At 32.2% G+C, this 22,899-nt stretch overlaps 1 protein-coding gene and 1 long non-coding RNA gene across 5 annotated transcripts in view; one reads left to right on the forward strand and one right to left on the reverse strand.

Annotated features, from left to right (window-relative positions):
* Positions 1–7,951, forward strand: part of LOC143917161 (uncharacterized) — a 198,709-nt gene extending 190,758 nt beyond the window's left edge. The window contains exon 4 of the long non-coding RNA XR_013261049.1: positions 7,877–7,951. This is a non-coding gene — a long non-coding RNA (uncharacterized LOC143917161). The remainder of the gene's footprint in view (positions 1–7,876) is intronic.
* Positions 1–22,899, reverse strand: part of Ptp36E (protein tyrosine phosphatase 36E) — a 305,940-nt gene that overhangs the window by 205,596 nt on the left and 77,445 nt on the right. The gene's annotated exons all lie outside the window — the stretch shown is intronic.

Below are 22,899 nucleotides of genomic sequence, written 5' to 3' on the forward strand. Positions count from 1 at the left end.
TATATTCGTGATTAATTTGAATATTTCGAGTTTTCGCGGAAAATCTTTTTGGTATATCGTAAAATGTAAAATGTTTGGAAGCATTTTCCTCTTCATTGAACAAACATACATACGCACATATTATGGGCATAATCAAATTCAATACATTGTTTGAGAAATATTAAATGTATGAAAACTCGCTCAACATTATATACATACATATGAATAACGAAAGTAAATATTTTTAATATCCTCTGCCTCCATTTGAAGCAGAATTTCCGCCATGTTTTCAGTTTTCGAATTAAAACACGCCATTTCCGGTGCGCAGTTTTGCAAAAACTGTATTTATTTTAACATTCGCGTATTTTTTTACAAACCTCCTTTACGTTTTTTTTTTAAATATTTCTCGGAAAATAATACGATATGTATATATGTATGTATATACATACATACATACATTAAAAATAAATAATGTACATACATACATACATTCATATAAAGCATAAAATTTTATGAGATTTTAATACAAACCTATAAACCGGAAGAAGCCGTATACATTTTTTTAATTAAATAGTCAGTAATGAAAAAAATCATAAAACTGTAAATGGTTGTTTTATTCTTGGGAAAAATTAAAAAGAAAATGCAAAACAAAATGTTTACTTTTATTAAGCTTAGATGGAAAATATATTTTTACTATTATAATTTTGTTTATATTAAAAAGGATACATTCTACATTTAACCAGCAACATAGCTTTTAATTATTTTATTTCATTTCATAGAGCATGAATACTCGCCTTTACAGATCGCTCCAAAGCGACGAATGCACTTGTAAAGATACAATACATTCAATATATGTAAATAAGCATTTTTTTATACAATGCGAATTCATACAAACATCCACAGTGACATCCGTGGAAAAAAATTTGCAAAAATTTTATAATAAAATTGACGAACCTCAAGACGCTGAATAACTTGAAATTAGCAAGAGAGATATTAAAGGAGATGCCAATTTTTACAGGAACCGTTACGATTAAAATTATTTTCAAATTGGCAAACTTGAAAACTTGGAAATTGACTCCAGGTCCATCGTTTCCTAGCAGAGTTTACCAATTTATCTCATTTAATTCTTGAAACGGTTCCACCAAGTTGGCAAATTATCCTCGTTTCTCGCAAATTAGAGTTTCTAACATCACAAATTATTGTAAACTAGTGGTTTTAACCGGCTTCGCTCGGTATTTGTAATATAAACCGCTTAAAAATGACTAATCTAATAGTAAACATTTTATTAAATTTATTTTAATAGTTTTATTTTATATAAATTTATTTGAATACTCATTTAATTTTTTTATTAAATTGACTCTCAAGAAATAACAAATATATATACTATTTCGAAATTACATGTATACCACAATCCGAAGAGAAATCGGGTAGGGCTTCACCCCCTAAGAGGCTTCGCCCCCTAGGTCTTCGCCTCCGGAGGCTTCGAATCCTTTGAATCGAAAAAAATAGAATCGGCGACTATGAATCGAAAAAAAAAAATCGAATGTGTTGTTCCCACCCAACCAACCAATAACCAACCAACGAATGTTACATACATACATACAAAGTGTTTTTCAAAATTGTATATTAGATATGCTACCCATATATATATTTATGTATTTCTCGCGTAAATCTGCTTTATATCGAATTTATCCATAGATGTCTCTTTGATATTGTATAAATATAAATGTATTTGAAATGTTTGTAATTTAAAATTGTATATACTTGTAATAAAATAAAAGTTTCAGTGTTGAAAAAAAATATATAAAAAAAACGGTTGAAAATTGAGATGATCAGACTAGTTACAAGACCTGACTATTTCAATTTCTATAAGTCAAATAGTTTAACTTTAATATTAAATAAAAATTTTAGACTACACTTGACTAGATCAATTTGAAAAGCGCTATGAAAGTTTTCATCTTTCAAACTTGGGGTAGATGTCTTAACTAGAGGTTGTGATTTCTCGACTTTTTTTGATTCTCGAGATTCGAGAATCTCCTTTTCTCGGAATATTTGAATCTCGAGATTTGAGAATCTTATTTTCTCGAAATATTTGAATCTCGAGAATTCGAGATTTTCTTTTTTTGTTTCTCGAGATTCTCGAGAATTCTCGAGAAAGTATAATTTTTTTTTTAATATAGTGAATTGATTTTTTTAGCATATAAACTTGACAACATACAAAAATCAAAAGAACACAAACACTACATACATACATATGTATATTATATCAGGGGTTTACAACTTTATTAAAGACATGATGAAAGAAAGATAAAGAGAGATATAATAGAACATTGAAAAGAAAAAAAAGTAAAATTATATAAAAAAATATTATAAAAGAAGGCATGAAAAGAAAATAATTAGTAATAAAGGAGGTAAGTAAAAATATACAAAAGTAATTTAAAATAGTAAAAATAACAATATGTATAAAAGAATTTTATAAAATTCCCAGTGTTGCTACCCGGCTTTGCCCGTGTTTTTGTGACCGGACAAATAATAAAAATACTGACCATCTATGCATATTAAAATACTGACTATAAATTGATTAATATCTAAGGAACAAATACTCGAATAAATAAATAATAAATCTAAAATCTTTGTTTTATGTGTGTTAAGTGGGGTCATATTGTCAGTGAAAATATATTTTCACTAGCGTTTTAGTGATATCATAACCGAATACTTTCGCACTAGTGACTAGTACCTACATGCACATACATATGTATATGTAACTTAAAAAAGGTGCGATTTCGTTGTAACATGTGTATATGTACTTATATGATGACCGAATAATAACTTACCGGACAAATAATAAAAATACTGACCATCTATACATATTACAGTACTTCACAAAATTATTTACGAGTTAACAAGTATACAAATCAGTCAGTTTATTGAGCAAAAATATGTAGTGATAAATTAAGAATATTCTCGATATTTTCGAGATTCTAATAAACGATTTCTCGAGATACGAGAATCTCGAATTTTCATAATAAAATATTCTTGAGAAATGAGAATCTCTAAATTTTACAATAAAATATTCTCGAGAAACGAGAATCAAAATTTCTCGAGAAATCTCGAGACGAGATTTCTCGATCACAACCTCTAGTCCTAACGAATTTTTATTGAATAAACTAACAATTTTCCTTAAATACTAAGTTTGATATTTGTAATAGTTTTTAAGATAAAACAGAGTTTTTAAGATAAAACGTAAACGCGGACGTCTAGTAAAATTCGATTTTCACAAAACTATGCGCCGGGAGTTTTCCGATTTTTCATTTAACGGTTATTGCCATTGTATTGAATGCACATTTTGCCGGTATCGATGCAATGATGTGTGCTGATATCGTAGGAAGGTTGCCAAAACGATCTGCGATGATTGGCCATGTGAAATTGACCGGGAATTTGACCTTGATCTGCGAATAAAATGAAGTTGTTTACATCCGGCCATGACGGAGATGAAAACTCGATTCAACAAAAATCGCGTACAATATTTTGGAAAGTTTCACAAGGTAGGGATATTTTTAATATAAGATTTGATAATATTGTAGTTCACTCACTTTTTCTATAAACCAAGTAATAGATAAATTTCATACTGTGCTAGTTTGTTTTTTTATGAAATTTATTTGAATCGAAAAAAAAATGGACTTGTCGTCCCAGAAATTTTGACTTGTTTACGAAATTCCCAAGCAAAGATACTTTTTTGCATACTTACATACATACATAAAAAGTCTCTTTCGAAATTATATATTTGATATTGGAAAATTGACGATAACCTGTCATCTTCGACCTAGCAATTCTGAATTGTCAATTTATCTAGTTTACTCGCACTATTAGCCTGGAATATATAATAAAATATCATACCAAAATTAATTTTAATATATTTATCATAAGTATGCGTTGCATTTCCGGATATTTATGAAAGTTAAGATAAAAAAATAACTTTCAGGCTTCCAACCAAACACAATTCTACTATACCCATATAAAGGTTCACTTGAAAAAACTGCATGCGATAAATAATATTCCGTTTGTTACAGACATTACTAACACACTAACCAGTAGATTCTATGACAGAATCAATAATAACCATACTAACACACTTGTGAAGAGTCTCGAGGATTACAACAAAATGTCTATACCCTTCAGGTATAAACACAGATTACCTGAACACAATCTGCTTTAGATCGTCGAATTTAGAGAGTCTTTAATTAATATTATGTATTAGACGTATTGTGAGCATTTATAAAAATTGTAAATAGGTTTTTGAGCTATTTTTCCTATTATGCTGTACATTAACATTTGAATAATATAATACTATGATTACTAACAAAATTTAATTAAAATTTTAAAATGATCAGTAGATCAGTGGTTATTAAAATAGATATAAGATATATTGTGAACATAATTTAGTAATAATAAAAAGCATTTAAAAATCAAAACACAATTCTACAATACATAAATCAATTCTCTAATTGCTAAAATTATAAAGGACATTTGTCGTAGGTGTTTTTGTAGGTGCATACTTCAACGCCAGGCTTTCAACCCTTTCAAAATACACCTAAAGTTCTAATTTGGGATATTGTAAGATTAATTATTTGATTAACTGTATCATATTGAAAACAATCAAGTTTCAAAGCGGACAAACACTCCGGATGTTTTTTATATCTTTATTATACCCTAAATCCAGTGCATCGCGAATATATACACTTGCCACATTTAACACATTTGGTACTTTTGAAAATTTTATGAAACAGAAAGCTTTGTAATGTAAAGTATAAAGTTTGCAAAGAGAAAGTAAAGTAATGTATAATGTAAAGTTTGAAAAGATTCGCGTGCAATCGACCGTTTGAATCACTTTGCGAATTGACCGTGCAAGATCCGATTCGCTCTCATCCAGTCGACTAGAGACAGATCGCCCAATTTGATATATTGATTTACCGTAAACGTGTCAGTTTCCCACGTTGCAATTTCTTGTCTTGGTACCCAGATGAAAGTGCTATTTTCATTCGACGTCTATTTAGAAGTGAGACCCGCACAGAGCAAAGTCCCTTAAAAGCTCGCTGAATTTTTCATAAGACAAGCCAGCCTTGAATCACCACTTTTCCATACGCGACTCGCTTCAGCTGAAAGTGTTCTTTTTTGCACAAAAAGAGCAAATAATACGATGCGAAAGAAACGCCGAAAAGTCTTCAGACGTCGTAGGAACTGAAACGGACTTTAAAATCAGCCGGAGTATTTGCTCGCAATATAAACGTGTCTTTGGAATTAATTTTGGAATGGTTTTATGTATGACATAAAATATACATACATGCATAGGAACGTCAAATATTTTACATAATATGTATTGATTTAAAATTAAAAAATAGCGCTAGCGCTACAATTATATAATAACTATTTGTATTAAAAGTTCACTCTTAACATATTATATTATACATATAATGTTCATATATGTATGTATATCTAGATACATACATATAGGTAGTTTTTAAACATATTATTATTAAAGTTTGTAATTAAAAAGTCTGAATATTTTAATTGTTTTTGAAAATTATGTCAGTAAATGTTCATTAAGTATAAAAATGGTCTGCAATTTAAATAAACGGTGATGTTCGTATATTTCGATTGGTCAGGATTTTATTTAATGAAATGATGTTTTGAGCACGTGTGTTTTTCAGATTTCATAATTGATAAATTGATTTGCAATGAAAGTATTTGCTGACTAAACCGGTAAATTAAAATTACAATGTACTAAGTACTGATAAAAGGTAACTAGCAATTACATATGTATGCTTGTCGTTTAACTCATTCAATAAAAGTCACTATTTAATTCTTTAGACCGGGAATCGCTCGTTAAAGAGATGCTGAAGATATGTTTTATATTTTAGCAGATGGCGATTGATTATCAGTAAAGAGGTCCTGGGTTCAAATCCCGGTCGAAATTAATATAAATATTTAATTTTCTCGGTGATTATGAACACGTCTATACCCACTGGCTATAGACGTGTTTTGAATGGTTATTAAATTCAGATAAACCATCTTCTGTAAAAGTTTGCCAATTTATCTTACTTAATTGTTGTGTGGGTTCTAATAAAATTGGACTTTGCCCCCACCCCCTCCCTTCTCTGGCAAATGTGGCTAGTTCGAATTGAGCTTGATTATTGCAAGCATATATTTGGTTGCGGTTTTATATTGAGACATAATTGGATATGTACACAGTATGCCATAGTGTTGATTTAGGATGCATACATAAAAAGCAAAAAAAAGAATAGCATTTTTAAAATAAATAAAATGTATTTATCCCCCTCTCATATACGCATTTTTTTGATTTTTAAATGCTTTTTCTTATTACGAAATTATGTTTACAATACATCTTATATATATTTAAATAGCTACTGATCATTTTCAATTTTACAATTTAATTTAATTTTGTTAGTAATCATAGTATTATATTATTCTAATGTTAATGTACAGCATAATAGGAAAAAGAACTCAAAAACCGATTTACAATTCTTATAAATGCTCATAATACATCTAAATACATTATATTAATTAAAGACTTTCTCAAGTCGATAACCTAAAGGATCATATACGTATCAACTAAATTATATAGACCAGTTAGACTAAATTATATATCATCTCATCCCAATCCTTTTCAAGATAAAAATTATGATAAATTATGCAAAAAGTATATAGAAATAAGAAGTAGAAATATACCAATCGTTGAATTGAAATACAAACATACATACTTCTTAATTTCATTCCATTTACCAGAATATATAAAAAAATAAATTGAGTCAATGAATAGATATTACAATAAAATGAAAAAAAATCTGCGATAAGAAATAGTCGACTCCACATACCGATATGTGTGTGTAAAAATTAGTTCACACAAACTAAGTATGAAATTCAAACTCCAGCTGTTGTTGCGAATGTACATATTATACAAAGTGAAGTTTTCAGTATTGCCGTACGCTTTAAAACTCGTATAAATATCGTTGTAAAGGTGACAAGAACGGCGTTATAACGGAGCTGGAGAGGAGATGAGGGGGGAGGATGAATATGTTAAAAGTTTCCGAAGAAGTGTTCCACGTAGCGAATTTCTTACTTCATAATTAACGATTGGCCGACGGCTATTGCCGAATCGCAGCATTAGTTATTAGTTAGTTTTTGCGAAAGCTCTTAAGCAAGATAGAGAGTGCGTGTCGAGCGCAGCTTCCGAGTAATGGCGCGTAAGCGAAACGGAAGGCCTCAGTTAAATACGGCACAAAGCTCTCAATGGAAATTTGAAATTTAAGCTTAAGATAACCTTCTATATATACATACATATGTACCTGTTTTGCACTTGACTCATCCCTAAACTAGCGTGCTTAGTATTAAAATTAATTTATAATTATGCAAAGATTACACCATTGCTAAAACGGAAGGGATATTCTATATATGTTTTTTGTATGGAGAAGTATGGAGATTTAAAAAAATAAATAAAACAGCTAGTGACAATAGCTTCAAGTGCTTCAAATAGGTCCATGTATATTACTGCAAGTGCATTCGGGGGTGAAAAATAGAGACCCCCGAATTGGCCTAACGGCAGTAAGTGCCTGATAGAATTTTCAGAACCTGGGCGAGAGCGTGAGACTCATTACAAAAATAGATACATAATACATAATAGATAAATCGGGGAAGCTGTGGTGAGCAAATTGTCCTTTATAAGGAGGTATGTACATACATACATATGTACATACGCCCGGTCTCCGTGACGAGACAGAATGTTAAATTACAGAAAACACAAATATCGGAAGGCAAAGATCGAAAATCAAAAGCCATTTAGCCAATTTAGCCAATTTATCTGATTTCATTGTTGAAGCAGTTCCTCCATCAAATTATCAAAAATCATCCTACCCACGGTGTCACCACTATTTTAATATGATTTAAAAAAATATATATTATTTATAACATAGATGTTTCGCTCATTTTCTTATATAAATATACTATTTGTATTATGCTTATATGTCTGATCACATTGACGCGTTAGAGTATTTTGTAATAATATATAAATTAATAAATAAATAAATTTATTAAAAAAAACACTCATCAGCTGTCTCCTGTAATTCCAATTTTTTGAGCTTAATTGTTGTGACGGATCTTACAAATTGGTATCCTACACCTAAATTTCTCGCAAATTCGAGCTATAAGCATTTCGAATATGTTGAATATTACAAATGATACCTTCATAATGTATTTCCCTCAAATTTGCTTTGTATCAAATGTACTGTTATGTTTGAAAAATTGTTAGTGCTTATGTACAAAAGTTTACCTATCCCTATGTGTCTCCTTTGAGTAATTTCTATCCTAGTATATATGATGTATTTTAAAATAAAATATACATACGAAAAATGGCTATATAAGTATGTATTTTTTTCAGAAAATATTCACTGTAAAATAATCTATGCAGGTACATATATCGATTTTTATTTATAGACATGTCTACATATGTATAAAATATTACATTAAATATACTGATAGGTTACTTTATAAACGCTATACTTTATATATATGTATGTATATCTAAGAGATAAATAGCATCAATCAGGTACAATATCAACATTACTTCGAATCTGTCTTATACTATGTAGTTGTTTTCGACTATGCTAATTATGTTGAACGACGTGAAAGCAGTATTTTGTCTAGGAAAAGCATCCGAATCTCAAGACGGAAACTGCCACTTGAACTTTACAAGGGGGCGAAAGTAACGACATTAGTGTTGTCGTCTTGGAAAATTCGCCCATTTTTCCGGCCGATCCTTTGATCCCGATGACGGGCTTCGACCGTAATTAAATCGAGGAAAACCGCGTCCGTCAACCTCGTTAATTTGACGGTGACTACCTCCCAGCCTTTCTTCTTTCCCTTCTCTGTCTACTTAACTGTCGTCTCAGGGTTAAATAATCGGAAAATTCCTTTTTGATTGACGGAAACGTCTCGCAGACTTATTGTATCGCGAAAACATTAATTGTACATCGACAATGCAGCAGCTCGTCCAAATTTATCAGGGGGAAAATTGGGAAATTCGGTCGAATGGAATTCAATACCAAAGTTCAAATATGTATGTACTTGTGTTGTGCCCGTTGATTTTAACGAGTGGTTATGGAAAATAATTGATACAAAAATTAAAATAAAATAATACGTAATTTACTATGTACTTAGGCACGCGCACGTATTAAGGTCTGTTCATACCTATTCAGCACGACCCGTATCCTGCGGGTGTCATGCAAGTGCGGATAGTATTCTTTGATACATTATATGGACGTATTCATACTCCATTCGCGCATGCGCATTTACGCATTCATGCGCGTCCATATATAATGTACCAAAGAATACTATCAGCACTTGCATGACACCTGCAGGATACGGGTCGTGCTGGATAGGTATGAACAGACCTTTAATAGTAAAATGTTGAGTGCGCGCATTACACGCTCGCCGATCCAACCCTTTTGAAATGATGAATTAATGTGTGTGTGTATTTGGGTACGCTCCCGCGCAGTGCATCTGACGCTGACGTCACGTTTTCCAATTCAGGTGCTCAATATCAGGAGCACATATCAGACGCTCCACATCCCCCACTTCCCCGCGTCTCCTCGACACGATCGGTCGTCACGCCACGTCCCTATGCATAACGTATACTCCTGGTATTCTAAAATTTGTTTATTTTAAAATGTTTAACTTGTTGATGCACTCGTACATACCCACAAACATACATCGCGTCCGTTTTTATATATATTTATTATTTTATATAATGTTTACATTTTTCGTGAAATTATTTACTCAACAAGATATAATAATATAATAAGGATTCAACAAGATATAATAAAGAAAGTATAGATATATGTAAATATAAAAATGTTGAAAATTTTAGTAAGATAAAAAAATACAATAAAAATAAAGGAGACATCTAAAGCTTCACGTTTTCTGGATTACCGTATGAAAAAAATAAACATGAAAGTTTTTTTAAAAAGCTGATTCTTTGTTGAAAAAAGTGTATACACATAATGTTTCTATTAAAAATTCGAAAAAATAATTCTGTATAGTATTCTCCCATTAAAAATTTAATATTTTCCAAGTTTGCATTGTCGTCGATTTTAACGACAAGCTTAATATTATAAAAATGTGTCGCTCTCGAGTAAGTATTTTTTCTTTTATAGAATTAATAACGTCGTCACGAGCAGTTTCCCATTCAATTTTCCGTGACCATTTTCTCGGCTTACGATTTTCATTCACATGTTATAAATGTACTGCGTCGATTAATTATTACGAGTATTGTTGCGCGAAATATACGAAAAGTTAAAATGCAAACTGAAAATCTCGAACATACAGAGAGTACAATTATGTAATATGTACCTACCAAACCATTCCGAGCCTCTTTTCAAGATTCTACCCAATTAAATGCTGAATATTACATGAATTTGAAATGCCTACTTATCCATTCACGATTTCATTCTAAAATAATATACATATATACATATATTATACAAAATTATGTTTTGAGCAGTGATGTGCCATGAATTTTAAAACAGGGGACAAGGTGTAGAAAAAAATCAGTTTAATTTATCTTTAAATGATTCATTTTTGTGTTAACAGAAATATCCTGGCTTAATAAAATTTTGTTTATCTTCAAAACCCAGTCTCTGAATGAGTTGTCGAACAATCGATCCAGAATACAGGTTTTAGGGCGGTAGCCTAGTCCCTCCAGTCCAATGACGGCACGCCACTGGTTTTGATTAAAATAAAAGCATATTATTGTTGCGTAGGGTGAGTTCAGAATTCAAAATGAAAGCCAAAGTCGCTTCACAACATTTATTCAACGTTTCCAGAGGTCCACACGGATCCACCGCTCACTCCAGAATCATCTGATCTACCACGTGTACCTCCTTTTACAATACAAATTGCACACCACAGCTTCTCCGATCCATTTATTAGTAAAGGTCTACCGTGGTGCGTCTATTGTTTACACACGCACTTCCCCGGGTCTATGAGAACTCCAGCGTATTCTTTACTCGGGCACTGACTGAGTCCCGCTAGCCTAATCCGGGGTTTTTATTGTTCACCCACGAATATACTCAGACAGAAGATACTCTCTCTCTCTCTCTCTCTCTCTCATGTTCCCACGTTACAATATTTTTATTTTACATATGTATGTACATAAGATATTCATTATATTCTTATACAACAATATATGACGACAGAAAAAGAGAGTAAATACATGTATACAAACCTAAAAATAGATGTTAATTCTTTAGAAAAATCCTACATATTATATTATCCAGCGGTATGGCTCAATGGTAGCGTGTATGTTTAGCACCAAGTGATCAGTGGGTTCGATCCGCTATACTGCTGGTTAGATTTAGGTGTATTTGTGACTCCAAATTGATCGTTTATTATCAGAGTTTGCCAATTTTATCTGATCATTGTTGAAACAGTTCCTCAAAATTGGCAAAAAATCATCTTTCCTGTTGTCACAAATCTTCTTTATTTATTGTATGTACACAATTTGTAAAAATTATGTACAAATCTAAATTACATAGATGTTTCAATGGATTAATTATTTAATTAATTGTTATTTCGTGTTCTTCAGCTACTGGAAATATACATAGTGATTTATGTAATAATTAAATGTTGCATTGTTTGTAATTAATTGTCCAGAGGAAGGCGCATTGAGGTCTTCCTATCAAGCCTTCCTAGTATATATCTACATATGTAAAAATAAAATAAAATAATATAAATTTTTCTTGTATAAATAAAAAAAAAATAAACTCAAATTTATTTAGTTGTTTTGAACAAAAATTAATTTTATTTACACATGTTTGTTAAATAATTGAATTAAGTGGGAATAAATTTCAAATTTGATTCAATTACTCAATAACTTGAAAAATGGTTCAGAGACGAGATATGACTGACTGAACTGGACGACTACTTAGAGAGATTTGAATGCTGAAAAGTACTACAAATGAAAGATAAAATACCCGACTATAGATTCCAATATTTATTTGAAACAGGAAATTGACAGATTTTGAGACATCGACCGAACAACACTAAGCTACAGAAAAATAGCGCGATTTAAAAAACACATATCTCCAAATCTCGAGCCAATCAACATTTGTTATTACCAGATTCGTATTCACTGGGCATACATAGATCTATAAGAAAAGTCATGAACCAAAAAAAAGTCGTCATTTGTCGAACAGTGTATGTAAGCATACATATAAGTATGTATGTAATACAAAATTGAGTGACGAAAATATTTGTATACACAATCATCCTCATCATTCAGTCAACTGCAGCATATTCTTTATGTATGTAGAGATAAGTCTGATCATATGTAGATGGTATAAATATGTGTGTATAAAAAATTGCATCCTAAGACTAAGACGATGATAGCTCCAAACGATCTAATTATTCAAGTCAACGTTTTAACGATTGAAATAATTCAAAATAAAACACAGAACAGTTCATAACTCAATTCAGCCCAATTGTGAAGTTGTCTCTTTTGCACGCCAAAGACTCGATTCACAATGAATTCACATTTTTAAGCAACAGAAACGAGTCAATGAAAATTTTAAACTACGCTTTTGGATTGTGCGAAGGTTCCGTTTTATTTTTTCACACTACTGAGCAAAAACTCCGATATGGCCACTCACCTAGCCAGAGGGACCCAAAGAAAACGCGTTAAGAGCTTTCTCGGGTTAAGTGTGGTCGTAAAAACATTTCCTCGTTTATTTTAGACGACTTTACGTCACCCCTAGCCGCCAAAAACAGGGGAAAAAAATACATCGCATTATTCGAATGTGGAACTTTGCGACCACACATACTGAAAAGGTTTCATTACATTTTAATTAAAATAATCCAACAGTGCAGGTTCCGAATTGGAAGCACTACTGTTTTTGAGGTTGTACATACATATAATTCGATATTTGTATGGATTCTCGGTGCAACTTTAACATAATCCAGCGTTATTATTCCAGTGCAGGAGCGGACTGAATTTCCCTTGGGAATAAATGATACTTGCAGTGGATCTTGTCTCACAGACTCTTCTTACAAACTATCATAATATTATACTGTATTTACACTGGCCGAAATACGCTCGATTTTGCACGAACGTGACGTGTAAAATCAATCATACAAATCACATTGAAATACTGCAAACGTCAACTGTAATACATATATTTTTATTTTATTTTTACAAAGATACATATATACTAAGAAGGCCTAACAGGTAAACCCCAATGCACCTTTATAGATAGTTAATTATAAACATTGCAGCATTTTTTATAACATAAATCGCTATGGATATCTACCATAGGCATTTTTCTATTTTTTTGATTAGTTATTTTTTATATGAGCTAGGAGCCACCAAACATCTATAAATCGCCTCGTTTTTACACCCACGGAAAGAGTCCAGGGTGCTAATTTAACGGTTGAATTTTAAAAAAATATGAAAACACATACACAGAAAATATCTTTCTCATACGGATGATGAAATTTTTTAAAAATTGATCCAGTTTCGGAGGAGAAAACTGGAGAATACGAAACCTCAATTTTGTCGATTTAAAATAGGTATTATCTGGTCGAGGCGCAACTGTCGCATTCACTCAATATATATATATATATATATATATATATATATATATATATATATATATATATATATATATATATATATATATATATTGATATATATATTGTCACATTTCGGGTATACAGCCCTGTTAAGGCAGATTTTTTTGGACTAAAACGTATGTACATACATACATACATGAACGGTATATTGAAATGTTTTTGATACCTTTCGAATGTAAATATGTTTATGTACTTTTCAAATTAATGAGAAAATAAAGTAAAAGTCCTGATATTTTCACATACTTTGAAAACCCAGCCGAGTGGAAATTCAAAGGTTTTACAACGGCGGGTTTTCGAGCACGAGTTTTTCTTAAGAAAACTTTATTAGATGTACTGCAATTAAATATATGTTTCCGGCCATTTTCGACGATGTAAACACCCATTAATGTTTTATTTTAGACTTTACGATTGTATTGGCCGTTTTACGTTGGCATTATTATTTACGGTTTCCATTTAATCGAACCAAATAGAATCGACTGTGAAGTTTTATTACAATTTTAAAACTGGTAATTTAATGAAGAATTTCGACAATAAAGGAATAATAAATATCCATTATAAAATAAACTTAATTGGAAGCTCATGTTTATCCAATATACAGCTAAGTACTCTAGAATTGCCGGAGAAGAATTCAGTTAATCTAAATACAATAAAATATCGAATATATTGTTACGCACGTCTAAACTCACAGAATATTATTTGCGAACGTATTTATATAATATATACAAATATTTATGGATTAAACTTGTTTATACGATTTTATGGAAATATTTAATCATTTGATTCGACCATATTAATTAAATTTGCCTTCCTGGACAATTAATTAAAAACAATGCAGCATTTTATTATTACATAAATCACTGTATCTCCAGAAGCTGAAGAACACGAAACAACAATAAATTAATTACAGAATTAATCCATTGAGACATCTATGGATTTAGATTTTGTACATAATTTTTACAAATTATACACACAATAAATACAGAAGATTTGTGACAACACAAAAAATTTCAACCGTTTCAACAATGATCAGATAAAATTGACAAACTCTGATATGAAACGATCGATTTGGAGTCACAAATACCCCCAAATCTAACCAGCAGAATAACGGATCGAACCCACTGATCACTTGGTGCTAAACATACACGCTACCATTAAGCCATACTGCTGGCTATTATATAATATATCCTTGGACCTTACATACCCGTATTATAAATCAATAAATTTTATATACAGAATACATAACGATATTCAGTCAATAAAAAAAAAACCAACATTATTTCAAAATGTAACATCAATAGTGAGAAATTCGTACTGGATTAGCAAGGAGATGATTTATTATGATGTTGAATTGTCTACGACACGGGTCACTGGGCTTATGATGAATATATTGAGCTGCTCCTCACAATTGTACACAATATATTTTTTAGGAAAGCTCCAAGCCAACAGTCCGATATTACGAGAAGAGTCTCTCATGCGAAAAGTGTCAGAAGATGGGTACAAAAGTCCACTCCGGCCATTAAGTGAGAGATGTCAGTGATAAATTAAAGGAGAGCGATTATGTCACAATAGAGAGAACTGGATGCTTTCTAATTAATGCTTCGGATGAATCGTCCCCGGCATAACTATGTACATACGTATGCATATACAAATGTATAAATAGGAACACGTGCAAATATATGTACGTGTGAAATTATGGGTATAGGTAAAGCGTATGTAAAATATGTATATAATGAATAGACTTTATCGTCGATCAAAAGACAATAACGAACCAGTTTCCCTTATGAGGTTGTCTATTATTTCGCTCGGTTGGATAATAACCCAGTCTACCATTGTTTGGGTTAAGCCTGCGTCGCATTAATTGGGTTCAAAGTTGACCATAACGATTTCACTCGCAGACCGAAACACGTCGTTAAACATTACACTTTTATATTAGACGAGTTGAGTGCGTGTGTGTGTGTGTTCATCCGTTGGGTTTATATCATATTATATTGTAATCTCGAAGGGCTATAATCCTAAAAACTAGGTTTAACGACTTTTATTTACTCACGTTAATGTTTTTTGACCGTGTTTCTGTTAAGAATATAATATAAAATTATGCACGAGCTACCAATAGTTATTTATGTTTTGATTTTTAAATGCTTTTTATTATTACTAAATTATGTTCACAGTATATATTATAGCTATTTTAATAGCTACTGATCTATTGATCATTTTCTATTTTAAAATTATAATTTAATTTTGTTAGTAATCATAGTACGGTCTCCGTGACGAGACAGAATGTTAAATTACAGAAAACGAAAATATCGGAAGGCAAAGTTCGAAAATCGAGAGATCTTAAGTCGAAAGATTTAAAAAAAATGGTGCATGGTAAACGGTACATACTCACTTAATTTGCGCGAGCAGCATACAACAGGAACAAGAGGAACAGGCTTTTCCTCCCGTATTAATGTGCGCGCGCAGAATACGGGAGGAAAAGCATGTTCCTCTTGTTCCTGTTGTATCCTGCTCACGCAAATTAAGTGAGTATGTACCGTTTACCATGCACCATTTTTTTTTTGATCTTTCGACTTAAGATCTTTCGATTTTTGCCTTCCGATATTTGTGTTTTCTGTAATTTAACATTCTGTCTCGTCACGTAGACCCTATTATATTACACTGTTCGACACGAAAAATGGTTCAGAGACGAGATATGACTTTTCTTATAGATCTATGCCCAGTAAACACGAATCTGGTAATAAAAAAATGTTGATTGGCTAGGAAGGTGCATTGGGGTTTACCTATTAAGCCTTCCTGGTATATACATATGTATGTAAAACAATAAAATAAAATATCAATGGCTTGGTGCACAGATATTTAATTTAATTTTAATTTATACCATGAAGGCCTACATAACAGGTATCCCCAATGTGCCTTCCTGGCCAGAAACATTGTACATTTGATACAAGTATTATTAGCATTATACAAAGTAAATACATATCAATTAACACCCACAGAGACATATATGGTTAAATATGTAATTTTTCCACATTTTGCACAATTCAGCGAAATTCAAGATTGCTGAAAACCCGAGATTAGCGTGAAAATGGGTAAGGTTACCAATTTTTTGGAACCGTTTCAACGAAAATCAGATGAATTGGCAAATTCTGATAGGAAACGATCGACCTGGAGTCACATATTCAAGGTCTGGCCAGCAGCATCAAGCCGGGAAATGAACCCGTGACGACCCACTTGAAAGTATTACACCACCACTAAGTTATGGCGCTGACAGTCACCAAATCAAATCATCCGGTAACTATTATGGGAATTACGTTTGGGTTAGTATTTCATTTGGAAAATTTTAGCCGTATTTGTTAATCCAGCGACACATTTCAACATAAATTTCGCAAACTTTAATGACTTTCCGCTTCGTCAAGATAAAGCGCTTTTGTGCCAGAGATCGATTCGAATTCCAGAGTCGTCAAACTACCAAGCAGATAGATACGCATCGGAAAAACGGTGGCTGAAAGATTTATCGCTTTTTCAGCTATCGCTGAAAAGCGTTTTAAAATCGTTCTTTTTTCATTCACCGGACGTCCCAGAAACCTATATAAAAATTTCAGAAAATAAATTTCATTTATTCAATTTATAACATGTCTAAAATATCACCAGAACTGAAGAGTATTGACCCGCTGTTTAAATGTAAAACTACATTGTTTTATTTATATTTTACAGATAAACTCATTTTGACATTACATATACAATTATATTCATACGTTATAATAGAGACTTCCAAATATGAAATACTCCAAATTTTTACGAGAAATACATAATTTTTTTACATACATATGCTATGTAGTATGTAGGTGGGTATCGTATTAAATATAATCAACAAATTATTGATACTAGAAACTCGAATTTGCGAGAAACGGGAATAGTTTTCAACAATTAAATCAGAAAAATTGACAAACTTTTATAGGAAACGATAGACCTAAAGTCAAATATATACATATTAACCAGCAGCGTGGACTAATGGTTAGCATATTATGCTTTCGAGCCGAGTGGCCACGGTTCGATTCCCACTAGCAGCTGTTGGCCAGACCTTGGTTTGTGTCCAGGTCGATCGTTTCCTTTCAGAGTTTGCCAATTTTTCTGATTTTCATAGAAGCGGTTCCTGTAAAATTGGCATTTCCTTTCCAATCTCTCTTGCAAATCTTATTCGGCGTTTTAACGTTCACCAATTTCTGTGGATGATGTTTGTAGATAAATTCGCATTGCATAAAACTGCTTGTATTAATCGTATTAATGTATCTGTATTAGTACACTCGTCACTTTGTACCGGTCTGTAAAGGCGAGTGTACATGTTCGATTGAAATAAAATAAATAAATATATATATATATATCCAAGGTCTGGCCTACAGCACCGGGCCAGGAATGAACCCATGACCCATCGGTTGAAAGTATTATACGCTAACTACTGAACCATGTTGTTGGTTAGACCAGTTTCTAAGTGGCTTGTGGAAATGAAAACACCACAATTTCTGTTTTAAAAAGACATTATCTGTATGTATATCATTGAATTTTACAATAATTTGTTTATTACGGACATTTACGGGACTTCATATATTGTTCACATAACTTTGTCGCGATACTGCAGACTGACGAACTCACCAGACCAACTAATTATTCCTACTACATAATATGGATAAGGATTCTTACAATCAATTTTGAACCCACTTACACCGATCCAATTTACAAAGAACCACTATATGAACGAATTGTACAAACGAAGCCTTAAAAATATCATGATTTGAGTTATACACATACATATTATATGTGTATGAAAATACATTATTATCAAGGAAAATCGCACACTGTAACTGTCGCATCGATTTCGGTGGAAAATTGCTAAGCAACGAAGCGTTTACCATTAGCTGAATCCATTCGTGACCAACCAACTGCAAAGCTGAACGAGAATATCCCAAAAATCCAAATTGGACACATAAAACACACACACACACACTGCACGTACTAACACAATACAAATTCCATAATTTTTTTCTCACACTAAAATAGACCGATAGTTAACAGCGTGGTTTAGTAGTGAGTGTTGTATTCTTTCGTTCAAGGTGTCACGCGTTTGATTCCCAAATATGGTCTCGTTGTTGGCCAGACCTTATTATTCTTTCATATAGTCAGCAGCATAGCTCGGTCGTTAAGCTTCAGCTAAGCACCGAGAGGCGCCGGGTTCGATCCCATGAGCTGACCTCGATTGAAATGATTTTTTCTGAGTACATCTGTAGTGCCGTTGGTCAGACTTGGATATTTGTGACTCCAGGTCGTTCGTTTCCTATCAGAGTTTGCCAATTTTCTCTGATTTCATTATTGAAACGGTTCCCGTTTAAAAATTGACTAAAATCCTTCCTACCTACTATTTCACCACTATTTGAGTATGATTAATGTACAATAAAATTTATGTACAATTCATAGATGTCTCGTTGATTTGCGAGTTTTTCAGTGTCTCGTAATTCAACGACTTGTAATAAAACTGCTGCATTGTAATTGTAATTTGTAATTGGCCAGGAAGGCGCATTTGGGTTTACCTGCAAGGCCTTCCTGGTATATATGTAAAAATAAATAAATAAATATTATGCTTTCGAACGGAGTGGTCACAGTTTGATTCCCACTAGTAGTTATTGCCCAGACCTTGGTTTGTGACTCCAGGTCGATCGTTTCTTATCAGAATTTGTGGTGTTTGTGGTGGAGTAAAAGTACTACTTCCGGTTCAGATAAAAATATTTAAAAAATATAAAGTTATAAATATTATTATTTTTAGTACAAGTAAAAAAATTTCAGTCCGATTCAATCAGCGGTTTGGGATATAATTGAATTCAAAAACTTAAAAAAAAGAGGATACCTATAAGGGGAGGTACCATTTCCAGTCAACTTACGTCGCGTCGTGTCGATAAGAATTTCAGTAACCGATACTAAGTTTCAGTTCGATAGGACTAACGTCGTTCAAAAAATCCCCAAAATACACAGACACACACATTTTTTCTAGATCATGAAAACGTGATCAGTAATCGATTCCGAGTTCGAATCAGTCAAAATCTCGAGTTTGAATTTTCGCATGATCACAAAACTTCTTCTATTGGTACTACGTACATATATACAGTAATAAAATAAAATTTATAAACATATGTACACATGTCTGTAATAGTAGCTGAGTGCAACGAAGCGTTGCGAGATGAGAGTAGCATTTTACATTTTCACCGGTCTGCGTTCATTAGCGGAAGTACGAGAGGATACAGGAGAGGAACTGATGAAAATCACGACAGAGAAATCGCTTTATTAAATAACATTTTTTCTTGTTATTGGATTACGTGAACGACGATTTCGTTTTGTACAGCGTCTCTTCTACATCCTCTCCGACTGGAGGCCGAGGACGAGGAACGAGATGAAGAAAAAAGGGCGCAGGGATGGAGGCAATCATCCCTCCCGTGAGAGCTCCGATTTTATTTACAGCCCCGTTATGGAAAAAGCAAAATAAAATATAAAAGGCGCTTTGGTTGTCGCAGACGAGGAACACGCCATAAACGTCGAATGAAATGTTCTGCGGCCAACACGCGACTCTGCCGAGCAAACAATGGGGTTGTGTCGGTTTAAATTCTTAAACCGACCCCCATAGCCATTTACATCTCTCTAAATCTTCCTGCTGTATTCTTTGTATTATTCCTCACGACCGTTTACTCGGCCGAATTGTTAATAAAAAGTAATGATACAGAATGTTATTTTTAAACACGCAAATACTATTATATGTATGTAATTTAATTTATAACCTTTTAATATTAGATTCAACCCTTTTGATCAAAAACTCTAATTTACATATTAAAAATAAATAAAAAAACATCAGTGATAATGTATATGCAATTCTAAGTATGTATTTCTGAAATTCTGAAGACAATTTAGAGCTATTAATTCAAAAAAAAAAAAATTATATATAATATTTGTTTATTTATTCGTTATCCAAATTAAATTGCATATATTTGATGGTACTACATATATAAACATGTAATTTCAAAATTTGATGAAAATGTTTCGATTTGTAATTTTTTATCAACTTTTGTTTGTTAAGAGCAATGCTCGGCAATTCGGTTATTATATAATGTACTGGTTGTTTTACCCGGCTTCGCTCAGTATTTGTAATATTAACAGTGTAAACATGGCGAATCTAATAGAAAATATTCATTTGTTTTTTCATTAAATTTATTTGAATCGAAAAAAATATAATATTCAACTAATTGAATTGTCGTGATATAAACTTTGTTTTGTTTTCGAAGTTCCCAACCAAAGATACAAACATACACAGTCTCTTTCGAAATTATATATTAGATAAATAGCAACGAAATACATTTGTTTTCTTGTACATATTTGCAAAATTTTTTATCATTATTTTTGGCCAATTGCTGATGTTTTATGTACAGAAATTCGTTTACATCCGCTCCTTCAAACAACAGGAAATGGGTAATAACTTAAGCAATTCCAAAATAAACTTGTATACAATTTAAACAGAGCGATTAAATTGAAACGATTTCCAATAAATAGCTTCTCAGACAAAAGTCAAATAAGAAAAATATTCATCGTTTGAAAAAATTTAACTAAAATAGTTATAAACAACTATGTATACTTTACTAAATATTTACTAAGACATTCCATAAAAATTCCAACTTAAGATGCAAAAAGAAAAACATGCCAAAAACTCCGGAAAGTACGGACAAAAATCACATTAAACTGAATCCATAATATACTGTACTCATAATATTATTTATTTAAGTTTGGACCGTTTTAGCATTACAGGAATGCATAATGCGCCACAATGGTCGAAAAAACAATAGCATTAATAATAGGAGTTACAGTAAAATTATCAAATAAACAGAATAAATAGTATGGAATGTCTTGACACCAATCTGTATGAATATATATAATACAAGAACGAGCTGCAAATACAAAACAACCCTACGAGGCCCAAATGGAAGAGAAGATCTCATACATATATCGAATATATTTTTACACCGAATTTTTGCCAACTGGGACCGTGACATAAAATACGCCATCGTGATATAAAATCATCATAATATTAGTTGAGTCTCATACATCGATTACTCTCCGAGGCAAACCCGTTCAGATGCGATATAATATAGAGCGAGCTTGAGGGCGATTGTGGCGTAAGGGTCAAACCAATCCTAAAGAGCCAGTCCTGATGTACCCTTAAAAGACGTGAAGCGGTCAGCAAGCCACTTTAGTCAACTTTATTGGTAGGCAGATGGGGTGGGTGGGATGGGGATGGTGTGCGGTTCACACCGGAGATTTTCCCGACCGATTTCCCTCTGCTGACACCATGGACTGCTTTTGTGGGAAAGTCGGGACAGGGGTGTCTTAAATGCGATGGAGAGTCAGCCACCTGACTTTTCACGCTTAATTCTCGAGAAAATAGGGTGCGAGACCCGTTTGACCCGAAATACTTGAAATTGTTTCGAAAACCGAGAACTTGTTTTTATGCGACCTGGGATATTCGAGGTACTCAGATTTCCAATACCTCTGCATATGTCGTCTTTAAATAAATCACTATAAATCCGTAATTATCTCTTGCATGAAAATATAATTTATATTTTTGAATAGAATGAGAACGACACTTTATAAATATTATAAAATAATTAGCGTCGTGATTTAAAGTCAGTCTAAATTATCGCGTCAAAGCTATTAAATTTTCTATGAATGAAACTATTATTAATTTCATTGACCTTCACAAAGACAATGCCGACAAGAATGAAATAAATTAACGCAAAACAACAACTAAGAAAATTTTCATTTCCGTTTAATAAATCTCAGATTTATTCTATTTTTACAAACCTCCTTTATGTTTCACTTACGATTACAATTCAGAGGACAATTTATCTCTTATCCGATCGTTTTCATACTTTGCCATATTGCTCATTTTGGTCATCAATATAAGTAAATGGATCTTCCGCCATTACGATAGAGATAAAATATCGTTTAAGACGCGTTTGAAGTTCGAAAATTTTAAATCTGGGTGACGTCTATGTAGTCTTTAATTTTATACATATGTAGATGGCGGTAGTAAAATAAAATTATTACAAGGATTTTATATGTTTCATTTCGCTTATAGTTCAGGCAATATTCCTACATTCTTCCGATCGGTTTGAAACTTTGCCATTTTGAGCGGTT

This window comes from Arctopsyche grandis, chromosome 9 (assembly GCF_051622035.1).
Source record: "Arctopsyche grandis isolate Sample6627 chromosome 9, ASM5162203v2, whole genome shotgun sequence".
NCBI classification, from domain to species: domain Eukaryota; kingdom Metazoa; phylum Arthropoda; class Insecta; order Trichoptera; family Hydropsychidae; genus Arctopsyche; species Arctopsyche grandis.